General features: G+C 41.6%; 1 protein-coding gene and 1 pseudogene across 2 annotated transcripts in view; one reads left to right on the top strand and one right to left on the bottom strand.

Moving 5' to 3' along the window:
* Positions 1 to 13519, bottom strand: part of MAN1C1 (mannosidase alpha class 1C member 1) — a 174396-nt gene that overhangs the window by 148991 nt on the left and 11886 nt on the right. The window lies entirely within an intron of this gene.
* Positions 12671 to 13162, top strand: LOC126072739 (adenosine 5'-monophosphoramidase HINT2-like; annotated as a pseudogene).

Genomic DNA, 13519 nt, shown 5'->3' with positions numbered 1-13519 from the left:
AAGGTTGAGGATTCCCAGGTTTCTTGCATAGAAACAAAGCTATTTGGGGGACACCTGCACTAATTTATGGCATATTCTCACCCCCTGCAGCCACCACCACAGGTGGCCTGGGTAGATATAATTTGACCAACCCAAGACAGCAATTTCCAGGGTGAATCATATCCAGAACTTGGCATGATGGGAAATAACAGAACCCTGCTGCTGTGGAGTCTGAAGGCCCGTTACTTGATTTTACAGATAACAACCTGTTCTGCTGACCCCCAGGGTCTGTGTAAGGCCCAAGCAACAACATGAAAAGGTTAACAGGAAAGCAGCAGGGACACCCACAGGAGAGAGTCTGAAGGTCTTTTCAGAAATCTACTTCTGGACCACCAAATATTTTCATTTCAGACATTTATGTCCTGCCTGCTTCCCCCAAAAAAGATTTAGGTGGGACAGGCAAATATTTATGCAGCTAGCCAATGGATCCCTGCCTCTATGAATCTGAATGGGGCCCTGGTGGTGCAGTGATTAAGCATTTGGCTGTTAACCAAAAAGATCAACAGTTCAGGTCCACCAGCTGCTCCTTGGAAACCCTATGGGGCAGGCTCTACTCTGTCCTGTAGGGTCCCTATGAGTCAGAATCGATTTGATGACAACAGGTAAACAGGTAATGCATCTGAATGTGGTAGGAAGTGGCTCAGGCACGTGACAATATTACTCTACAAAATTCCGTAGAGCTGGAGATTCACCTTTGCGTCCTTCCCTTCAGTACATTTTGTGTAACTGAGGATCAATAGATTACCGTGTTTTCAATATTTTTCTTAAAGTTTTAATATATTCATGGCTTCTCTTGATAATGTTAACTGGAAGTCTGGAAAACTTAGTTTCAGTTGAGTCTTTTTGGCAACCCCCCACCCCCCGCCTTTTAATCCAATCCTGGTCTAAATCATTGCTGTCAAGTCCATTCTGACTCATAACAACCCTGTAGGACAGAGAACCATAGGGCTTCCAAGGGTGTAATCTTTACAGCCCCCATGTGTCTGTCAGTTTTTCGTACTCTGGGAGCTTGTGTGTTGCTGTAATGCTGGAAGCTATGCCACCGGTATTCAGATACCAGCAAGGTCACCCATGGAGGACAGATTTCAGCTGAGCTTCCAGACTAAGACAGACTAGGAAGAAGGACCCAGCAGTCTACTTCTGAAAAGCATTAGCCAGTGAAAACCTTATGAATAGCAGTGGAACATTGTCTGATATAGTGCTGGAAGATGAGCCCCCCAGGTTGGAAGGCACTCAAAAGATGACTGGGGAAGAGCTGCCTCCTTAAAGTAGAGTCGACCTTAATGATGTGGACGGAGTAAAGCTTTCGGGACCTTCATTTGCTGATGTGGCATGACTCAAAATGAGAAGAAACAGCTGCAAACATCCATTAATAATTACAATCTGGAATGTAGGAAGTATGAATCTAGGAAAATTGGAAATCATCAAAAATGAAATGGAACACATAAACATCGATATCCTAGGCATTAGTGAGCTAAAATGGACTAGTATTGGCCATTTTGAATCGGACAATCATATAGTCTACTATGCTGGGAATGACAACTCAAAGAGGAATGGTGTTGCATTCATCATCAAAAAGAACGTTTCAAGATCTATCCTGAAGTACAACGCTGTCAGTGATAGGATAATATCCATATGACTACAAGGAAGACCAGTTAATACAACTATTATTCAAAGCTACGCGCCAACCACTAGGGCCAAAGATGAAGAAATAGAAGATTTTTATCAGCTGCTGCAGTCTGAAATTGATCGAACATGCAATCAAGATGCATTGATAATTACTGGTGATTGGAATGAGAAAGTTGGAAACAAAGAAGGATCAGTAATTGGAAAATATGGCCTTGGTAATAGAAACAATGCCAGAGATCGAATGATAGAATTTTGCAAGACCAACGACTTCTTCATTGCAAATATCTTCTTTCACCAATGTAAACGGCAACTATATTCATGAACCTCGCCAGATGGAACACACAGAAATCAAATTGACTACATCTGTGGAAAGAGACAGTGGAAAAGCTCAATAACATCAGTCAGAACAAGACCGGTGCCGACTGTGGAACAGACCATCAATTGTTCATATTCAAGTTCAAGCTGAAACTGAAGAAAATCAGAGCAAGTCCACGAGAGCCAAAATACGACCTTGAGTATATCCCACCTGAATTTAGAGACCATCTGAAGAATAGATTTGACGCATTGAATACTAGTGACCGAAGACCAGACGAGTTGTGGAATGACATCAAGGACATCATCCATGAAGAAAGCAAAAGGTCCCTGAAAAGACAGAAGAGAAAGAAAAGACCAAGACGGATGTCAGAGAAGACTCTGAAACTTGCTCTTTAGCGACGAGCACCTAAAGCAAAAGGAAGACTTGATGAAGTAAAAGAACGGAAGAGAACATTTCAAAGGGCCTCTCGAGAAGACAAAGTGAAGTATTATAATGACATGTGCAAAAAGCTGGAGATGGAAAACCAAAAGGGAAGAACACGCTCGGCGTTTCTCAAGCTGAAAGAACTGAAGAAAAAACTCAAGCCTCAAGTTGCAATAGTGAAGGATTCCATGGGGAAAATATTAAACGACACAGGAAGCATCAAAAGAAGATGGAAAGAATACACAGAGTCATTATACTAAAAAGAATTAGTCAATGTTCAACCATTTCAAGAGGTAGCATATGATCAGGAACCGATGGTACTGAAGGAAGAAGTCCAAGCTGCTCTGAAAGCATTGGCGAAAAACAAGGCTCCAGGAATTGATGGAATATCAGTTGAGATGTTTCAACAAATAGATGCAGCACTGGAGGTGCTCACTCGTCTATGCCAAGAAATATGGAAGACAGCTTCCTGGCCAACTCACTGGAAGAGATCCATATTTATGCCTATTCCCAAGAAAGGTGATCCAACCGAATGTGGAAATTATAGAACAATATCATTAATATCACACGAAAGCAAAATTTTGCTGAAGATCATTCAAAAACGGCTGCAGCAGTCTATCGACAGGGAACTGCCAGAAATTCAGGCCAGTTTCAGAAGAGGATGTGGAACCAGGGATATCACTGCTGATGTCAGATGGATCCTGGCTGAAAGCAGAGAATACCAGAAGGATGTTTACCTGTGTTTTATTGACTATGCAAAGGCATTCAACTGTGTGGATCATAACAAACCATGGATAACACTGCGAAGAATGGGAATTCCAGAACACTTAACTGTGCTCATGAGGAAACTACTTATATCAAGAGGCAGTTTTTCCTACAGAACAAGGGGATACTGATTGGTTTAAAGTCAGGAAAGGGGTGTGTCAGGGTTGTATCCTTTCACCATACCTATTCAATCTGTATGCTGAGCAAATAATACGAGAAGCTGGACTATATGAAGAAGAATGGGGCATCAGGACTGGAGGAAGACTCATTAACAACCTGCGTTATGCAGATGACACAACTTCGCTTGCTGAAAGTGAAGAGGATTTGAAGCACTCACTGATGAAGATCAAAGGCTACAGCCTTCCGTATGGATTACACCTCAACATAAAGAAAACAAAAATTCTCACAACTGGATCAATAAGCAACATCATGATAAATGGAGAAAGGATTGAACTTGTCAAGGATTTCATTTTCCTTGGATCCACAATCAGCAGCCATGGAAGCAGCAGTCAGGAAATCAAAAGACACATTGCATTGGGCAAATCTGCTGCAAAGGACCTCTTTAAAGTGTTGAAGAGCAAAGATGTCACCCTGAAGACTAAGGTGCGACTGACCCAAGCCATGGTATTTTCAATCGCATTATATGTATGTGAAAGCTGGACAATGAATAAGGAAGACCGAAGAAGAGTTGACACCTTTGAATTGTGGTGTTGGTGAAGAATATTGAACATACCATGGACCGCCAAAAGAACGAACAAATCTGTCTTGGAAGAAGTGCGGCCAGAATGCTCCTTAGAGGCAAGGATGGCGAGACTGCGTCTTACATACTTTGGACGTGTTGTCAGGAGGGATCAGTCCCTGGAGAAGGACATCATGCTTGGCAGAGTACAGGGTCAGCGGAAAAGAGGAAGACCCTCAACGAGGTGGACTGACACGGTGGCTTCAACAATGAGCTCAAGCATAACAACGATTGTAAGGATGGTGCAGGACTGGGCAGTGTTTCGTTCTGTTGTGCACAGGGTCGATATGAGTCGGAACCGACTGGACGGCACCTAACAACAACAACAACAATCGCTGCAGAGGCAGACTACCACATCTTTTTCCCACAGAGCGGCTGGTGGGTTCGAATGGCTCAACTTTCAGTTAGCAGCCAAGCATAGTCTAGGTCCTAATAAGCAGAAAAGATAATTTAGAGGAAGTGGGCAAAAGGGAAATATAGCCAGAAAGGCAATACAACCACGGTAAGTCCTAAAGCATGGCTGCACATCAGAACCACCCGGGAAGTGTTTAAAAATCCCCTCACCCAGGCTGCACCCCAGACCAATTAAATCAGAATCTCTGGAGGAGGAACTCAGGCATCAGTATTTACTAAGATGCCCCAGGCGATTGCAGACTGCAAGAAAGGTTAGAAACCCGTTCTAAAGATTCACAAGACCAGCTCTTTTGAACGCCTACCAAGACTATGACAATTTCCACTTTATTCCATCCCAAGGTGAAAAGGCTTCTCCTAAATTATCACCTCTCAGCCTTCAGATAATATAACAGAAAGAACTTCCACCTAGAAGTCAAGAGAAGAGCTTTAAGTCCATTGCTGTCGAGTTGATTCCAACTCATAGAGACCCTACAGGACGGAGTAGAACTGTCCTATAGGGTTTCCAAGGAGTGGCTGGTGGATTTGAATCGCTGACCTTTTGAAGGGACTCTTAACCACTGAGCCACCAGGGAGGGATTGTGAGTAGGTCACTTCTCTTTTCAGGGTCTTCATTCTCTCATCTATAAAATGGGACTATAGCCCATGCCCTGTGCGCTGCAAGGCTATTGTGGGGATCAGCTAAACTACTAACGGGGTGCTAGGGCTCTACTAAGAATGCCATATGCACAAGGAATTTTTAATCTGATCTGTACCGAAGGGTACAGGCATTGGCCCAACTGAGCCCCACTCCACCCTCCTTCAAAGCAGACTCCTTGGAAACTCTTACATTTAAAAAACAACAGGCAATTCACACCCACTAGGAAGGCTATTATCGTTGGGGCAGGGGGCGCATGGAAAATAATGAGTGTTGGCAAGGATGTGGAGAAATTGGAACACTCATCCATTGGTGGCAGGAAAGTAAATCGGTGCGGCTGCTGTGGAAAACAGTCTGTGGTTCCTCAGTAAGTTAAACATACAACTACCATGTAACCAGCAAGTCCACCCTGGTATGTACCCAAAAGACTTGCACTCAAGGACTCAGACATACTTGCACACCCATGTTCATTGCAGAATTACTCCCAGTAGCTAAAAGGTGGAAACAATCCAAGTGTCAGCAAATGAATGGATTAACAAAGTATGGTGAATCCATACAAAGGAATGCTAGTCAACCATAAAGAGAAATGAAGTTCTGATCATGGTAGGACATGAAGGAACCTTGCAAACATTACACTAGGTGAAATAACGAGAGCAGTGGTGGTTCAGTGGTAGAGTTCTCCCCTCCCACGCAGGAGACCCAGGGGTTCAGTTCCCAGCCAGTGCCCCTCAGCACAGCCACCTGTCAGTGGAGGCTTGTGTGTTGTTATGATGCTGAACAAATTTCAGTGGAGCTTTCAGCTAAGGCAGAATAGGAAGAAAGGTCTGTCAATCTACTCACAAAAAAATCAGCCAATGAAAGCCCTATGGATCACAATGGTCTGATCCCATCATGCACGGGGTCACCATAAGTCACGGGGCTAATTCGACAGCAGCTAACAAGTGAAATAAGTCAGACACAAAAAGACAAATATTATATGATCCCACTTACATGAAATATCCAAAATAGGCAAACGCCTAGAGACAAAATTTAAACAGTGGCTACCAAGGGCGGATAAGAGAAAGAAATGGGGAGTTATGGCTTATGGGGCACTGAGTTTCTTTCAGGGGTGATGAAAAACTTTCAGCCATAGATAGTGGTAAGGGTTGCACAATATGGCAAATATATTTAATGTGACTGAATTGTAGCCTTAATGATGATTAAAATGGCAATTTTTTTGTTATACATATCTTAAACCAATCAAAAAACCAAACCCAGTGCCGTTGAGTCGATTCCAACTCCTAGCGACACTACAGGACAGAGTAGAACTGCCCCATAGAGTTTCCAAGGAGCACCTGTTGGATTCGAACTGCCGACCCTTTGGTTAGCCATAGCACTTAACCAGTACGCCACCAGGGTTTCCAATATATATCTTACCACAATAAAATTATTTTAAAAAACAAGCAACAACGGGTGATACAGAGGCCAGAGAGCCAGAAACTCCTTTTCTAACAAGCGAGTAGACTTCAAATTACAGGGCTGATAAGCTGGAGTCCTGCTCCCACTGGTGCCAAGTTTAAGAGCACTTTACTCAGACCAGAGAAAATCTTATTACACTTTAATCCAATACAGCGCCTAATCACAGGAAATGTCTAATGCTGTTTGTCTGCCTTAGCCCCACCTGGACTGACGCCACTCTGGTACCATCTGTAGCTACTCAAGGATCAATAATCAGACACAGACATTCCTGCATGCTTCTAGGGAGGCTACTACGCAAGACCACCTGGGAGAATAGATCAGGGAGGTCTCTACCCCTCACATAATTATACACCCAAGAAGGCCTGCATCACGACTGCTAGAAGTCTCTAGACTGAGCTGCTCTTTTTCTGCCAAAACACGAAGCTTTCTCTATAAAAGGTTTCTTTATACTCCGAAGTAGCAAAATTGATTATATTTTTTATAGGCTGTTTTCTAAAAGGTCCAGTTCTAAAAACAAGAAACTAAAGCCTTCTTTCTCCACTGAGTCTTATAATTAAAAACCAAGACTACTCCAGAGCTCTGCAAGGTATGTGACAGAGGTGGAGAATGGCTTCTGGGAGAGTTGAAAAGGAGGAAGATTTGCTGATTTAGCTCAAGAACACAAGTGCAGAAAAACAAAAAAGGTGCTGGGATGTCTTCCCTTGAGATCAGCATCTACTTGGCAAAGTTTAGGTTTAACTTCTGAAGAGCTCATTCCAGGGGTGGGAGTGGGAGGGAGGGGTCTTAAATAAGATTTTATTCAACAGCCTCCACCACCCAAAAGGAGACAAATGAAACTAAAGACAGCCATTACAAAGAGATACAACATTTACTTCACTTCCAACTTCCCCGAATGAGGGGAGATAAGAGATTACATCTCACAGAATGCACCTTGGAGATTCCTTCAGTCATGTATATTAAGCCTCCCTATGATCAGCAAGGAGCCCTGGTGGCGCAGTGGTTAAGGGCTACGGCTGCTATAAAGGTCAGCAGTTCAAATCCACCAGCTGCTCCTTGGAAACTCTATGGGGCAGTTCTACTCCGTCCTACCGGATCACTATGAGTTGGGATCACCTCAGTGGCAATGGGTTTGGTTTTTTTTTTCCCCCTTTTATGATCAGTAAAGGGAGCCCTGGTGGCGCAGTGGTGAAAGCACTTGGCTGCTAACTAAAAGGTCTGAGTATAAACCCGCCAGCCGCTCCATGGAAGAAAGATGCAGCAGTTTGCTTCTGTAAAGATTACAGCCTTGGAAACCCAATGGGACAGTTCTTTTCTGTCCTATAGGGTTGCTGTGAGTCAGAATTGACTCAGTGGCAACAGGTTTGGTTTAGATTATCAGTAATTCAGCAATCTGGCCTACATAAGCACTTCATTCTTTCTTAATGTGGGGATTTACAAAGCAAGTTTTAAAAAGTAGTCATTAGACTTAAGGTAAAGAGCCAAGAGGAAATATTTGACAGATTATAAAATCCTGAGAGGAAAGTAGCTCTAATAGAGGCTGCTGGAACATCACAAATACCAAGAAAGGTTCCTTCCTCTAATACCTAAAAGCAGGTGAGCAACAATGCACAAATAATTTAAGATGATATCAATCAGAAATTAGGAGCCCTTTTGAGAAATGTTTTCTCTATCCTCGACACTGTTTCAACATAGTTACGTTTTACTCATCCAATGCCAATTACAAAAAATAAGTAAGAGTCTTTAAATAGCTAAACTAAGCTAAAATCTGTACATTAAAGTTCATGTATTTGATTCAGGAGTCTTTAGAGACCTATTCGAAGCTGCTTCTTTGTCGTTTACATATAATGTTAACAAGCTAGATTAAATGGTTTCCTAACCAACTGCAAGTTAGAAAAGAGCAAGATATGACAACTGGAGAATAAAGCAGCCAGACACAGGTATCCTGAAAGCTGTAAGAAGCCACAGCTAACAGCCTAATAGACAGAAAGCAAATGAATCCAGTATCTCGAAAAAGCAGGATCTATAACGTTCAGCATAAGAAATTGTGACCCACAACCAGAAGAACAAACAAATCTGTCCTGGAAGAAGTACAGCGAGAATGCTCCTTAGAAGGGAGGATGGTGAGACTTTGCCTTACATACTTTGGACATGTTAGCAGGAAGGACCAGTCCTGGGAGAAGGTCATCATGCTTGGTAAGGTAGAGGGTCAGTGAAAAAGAGGAAGACCCTCAACAAGATGGGTTGAGAAAAGTGGCTGCAACAATGGGCTCAAGCATAACAATGATCATGAGGATGGAGCAGGACTGGGCAGTGTTTTGTTCTGTTGTACACAGGGTGACTATGAATTGGAACAGACTTTACGGCACCTCACAACAACGACAACACAATCAGGAGAAAAAAGTCAATACAGACAGACCCAATGATGACACAGACGTTGGAAATAGCAAACAAAGACTTTTTTAAAAACTACTATAAGGGTTTTAGGAGAAGGAAAAGATGAAAACAAGCAAATAGATGGGAAATACCAGAGAAACAATAACAATTTAAAAGGTCTAAATTCTAGAGATAAAAAAAAAAATACATGAAATTAAAAAAATCACTGGTCGGGCTTAACATTATATTGGACACTGTGATGGTTAAGGTTGTATGTCAACTTGGTTGGGCCATGATTCTCAGTGGTTTGGCAGTTATATAATAATATAGTTTGGCAGTTATGTGATGATGTAGTTTGGCAGTTATGGAATGATGCAGCTATCCTCCAGTTTGTGATATAATGTAATCACCTCCATGATGTGATCAGACAATCAATTGTAAGAGGAGTGTCCTCAGAGGTGTGGCCTACATCCAATATATATGGATGTTCTGGCAAAACTTGCTGGCTTTTGCTCGCTCTGAATCCTGCATCCAGCTTGTTATCATCCGACCTTTGGTTCTTAGGACTTGAACCAGCAGCCTGCCATATTGCCTGTTGATCTTGGGATCTGTCAGCATCTGCAGCCTGTGAGCCAGCAGCCTGCCCTCTGACCTGCCGATCTTGGGTTCATCAGCTACATGAGTCAGAAGAAGCCTCTAGCCTGATGCCTGACCCACAGACTTAGGAATTGCCAGACTCTGCAACCACATGAGCCATTTCCTTGAAATAAATCTTTCTCTCTCTATATATACATATGTATGTGTGTGTACACGTATATACACACACACATATATATACACACACATACATATGTGTGTGTATATATATGTATGTATATTCTTCATTGGTTTTGCTTCTCTAGAGAACTCAGCCTAAGACAGACACTAAAGAAGAAAAGATGAGTGAACTTGAAGATAGGTGCATCACGTGGAAATCTCAGAGTCCTGCTATTCTGTTCTCAACTATGAGGATATAACAAATCTCCATTTTTTACTTCTCTGTTCAGCTCTGACACCAGCTTCCCGTGCGGCACTTCTCTGACCCTAGCACCGAGAGCTAGGTCAGATTTCAAGTTAAAAAGTCACTGTCCTTCACACTGCCAAATAGGCAGATGACAGCCACAAGTTTGGGAGTCCACAGGACACCCTCACTTTTGACCTGCTGGCTACAAATTTGGGGTTTCCTTCTATTCCTTCAGGATGTCAGTCACAAGTTCAAGAGTTCCCCTTGACTCCCTCACTTCTGATCTGCTGGCTCCCCCTACTCCTTTTGGTTTGATAATTCGCTGGAACAACTCACAAAACTCACAGAAGGTGCAATATGTACAATTACAGGCTTATTGCAGGAAAAAAAGGATACAAATGAAGAAATGCATAGGATGGGGTCTAGGAGGGTTCCCAGCATGGAGCTCCCATGTGCCAAATGGCACACTACCCTCCCACGTGCATCAACACAGCCTTATTGGTTTCATTACATAGTTGATTGATTAGATCAACCTTCTTCCCTTCCCTGAGGTCACCTGATATTAGGGCTTTGAACAAATTTGTTCTGGTTCAAACCTCTGCTGAGAATTTGCATTTCTGCCCCATATATACTGGATCAGAATCTACATTTTAACAAGATACCCAGGTGATATTCTTATGCATATATGAGAATCACCTGAGGATTTGTAAGAATTTTTATGTGTACATAAGAATCATCTGGGATCTATAAGAATTCTAATGCATACAAAAGAATTGCCTGGGGATCTGTAAGAATTCTCATGTGTACATATGAATCATTTGGAATCTATTAGAATACTTATGTGTACATAAGAATCGCCTGGGGATCCATCAGAATTCTTATGTGTACATAAGAATCACTTGGGGGTCTACAAGAACTCTTGTGCATACATAAGAATCACCTGGACATCTTATTAAAATATAGATTCTGATTCAGTATATCGGGAGTGGAAATGCAAATTCTCGGCAAAGGTTTGAACTGAGACTAACTGGTTTGAAGCCCTGGCTGATATCAGGCCACATGGTGGTCTTTTTGGCCAGGCCAGCTTCTACCCATTACCATAACCCCCCAGGTGTGTTCTAGAAGTTGAGAGAACAAAGTCACTTTAATTACCAAGAAAATTCCAATGGTTTAGATTCATCTCTCAGGAATCAAGGACAAAGGTCATATGACTAAAAAAAAAAAATACTGCCATGGCGTCAATTCTGACTCACAGCGATCCTATAGAACAGAGTAGAACTGCCCCATAAAGTTTCCAAAGAGTGGTCAGTGGATTCAAACTGCTGACCTTTGGGTTAGCAGCCAAGCTCTTTACCACTATGCCACCAGGGCTCCGTACCTGTTAGGGTAATTGAATTCATAATTTAAAACTCATACACAAAAAATATCCTCTCTACCTAGAGACATAGGATTCTATTAAACATTTAAGAAAGAGACAATATCAGTGTCACATAAACTCTCAGAAAATAGAAAAGGGAACTTTTTCAGCTCATTTTATGAGACCAGCATAACCCTGATACCAAAAACCAGACGACGGTTCCACACACACACACAAAAACTACAGGACAGTATCTCTCATGAATAGAGACACAAAAATTCTTAACACAATATTAGCAAATCAAATGCACATTTGATTTAACTTAAAAAAAATAAATATCATTTAACACATTAACAGAATTAAAGAGGAAAACCATATGATTATCTTCATAGACACAGAAAAAGCATTTGACAAAATCCAATCCCATTCCCAATAAAAACTCTCAGCAGATTATGAAAAGATGGGAACTTCATCAATAATAAAAGGCATTTACAAAAACCCTACAGCTAAGATCATACTTAACGGTGAAAGGCTGAATACTTTTCACTTGAGATCAGAAACAACGCAAATATGTCAGATCTCTCTGCTTCTACTCAACAGGGTACTGGAAGTCCTAGCCAGTGTCATGAAACAGGAAAAAGAAATAAAAGGCATACCAATTAGAAAGGAAAAAGTAAAGCTGTCTTTATTTCTAGACAACATGATTATATACATACTGGATCCTAACTAGTTTACAAAAAATATAATAAATGAATTTGACAAGGCCACTTGGTATAGAGTCAATATGCAAAAATCTACTGCATTTCTATGTACTAACAACAACTGGAAAATAAAAATTTAAATAATGCCATTATGACAGCATAAAAACATAGTTAGAGATATATTTAATAAAAGGTGTTCAAGCCCTCTGCATCAAAAACTCTAAAACACGGTCAGGAGAAATTAAAAAATAAATGGAGTGAGATACCGCATACGTAGACTGAAACACTCAAAATCGTTAAAATGTCAATTCTCCTCAATTTGATTTATAGATTAAGGCAAATCAAAAAAAAATCACAGTAGGATTTTTTATAGAAACTGACAAGATTGACCTCAAACATAGACCAACACAAAGGACCTATGATAGCCAAAGCGATTTTGAAAAATAGTTTCAAAGATGAAGGAATCACCCTGTTTTCAAGACGTATTATAAAGATACAGTAATCAAGACAGTGTGGCATTAGCATAAGGATAAATCTATAGAACAGAATAGGGTCCAGAAATAGAACCACATATATATGGTCAATTAATTTGACAAAAGCATCAAAGCAATTCAGTGAGGGAAAGGAAAATCTATTGAACAAGTAGTGGTAAGCAATTGGATATAGATGTGGAAAATAATGAACCTCGCTCCTTACCTCACATCATACATAAAAATTAATTTGAAGTAGATGATAGATTTAAACGTAAAAACTAAAACTATAGATCTTCTGAAATTAAAAAGGAAATTATCCAAAAGTTCCCGCAGTGGCTGGGGGAAGATGGCGGTGGCCACTGTGCTGGCTGCGGGGCTGTGTGCCCCGGGCAGGATTGTGGCAGATGGCAGGTCGCGGGGGGTGCAGGTCTGAGGAGGTGCAGGTGTGACTGATGGGAATGAAGTGGCCAAGGCTCAGCAGGCAGCCCCTGGGGGAGCAGCCCCAACCATCTTCTCCCGAATCCTAGACTGAAGCCTCCCAGGTGACATTCTATATGAGGACCATCAGTGTCTTGTGTTCCATGATGTGGCCCCTCAGACTCCTGTGCACATCCTGGTTATTCCTAAGAAACCCATTCCTTGGATTAGCCAGTCTGAAGAGGAAGATCAGCAGCTTCTAGGATACCTCCTCCTTGTGGCCAAGAAAATAGCACAGGATGAGGGCCTGGCAGATGGATACTGCCTTGTGATCAATGATGGGAAGCTGGAAGCACAATCTGTATATTACCTGTACATTCGCATACTTGGGGGCCAACAGCTCCTGTGGCCTCCAGGTTGAAACCACTGACCAAGGATGTCAGGCCTGAATGTTTGGATGGGGAAGAGGAAAAAGGACCCTGTGATGTCAGTAAACCTCTCCTACAGCTTTGAAAAGCAATTAAATAAAAATAAAAAGGAAACTATCTTCATAATCATGGGGGGCAGGCAAAGATATTTTAGAATGGACACAGAAAGTACTAACCACAAAAGAAAATACTGATGCACTGAACTTCATAAAAATTAAAAACTTCTCTTTAAACACCACCAGTAAGAAATTGAAAAGGCAAGCCACGGACTGGGAGCAAGTATTTGAGATAGATATAGATATATATCTCTGATAAAACTTATATCCAGAATATATGATGATTCCTACAAT

This window comes from Elephas maximus, chromosome 3 (assembly GCF_024166365.1).
Source record: "Elephas maximus indicus isolate mEleMax1 chromosome 3, mEleMax1 primary haplotype, whole genome shotgun sequence".
Classification (NCBI taxonomy): Eukaryota; Metazoa; Chordata; class Mammalia; order Proboscidea; family Elephantidae; genus Elephas; species Elephas maximus.
This window is presented reverse-complemented; position numbering and strand designations above follow the sequence as displayed.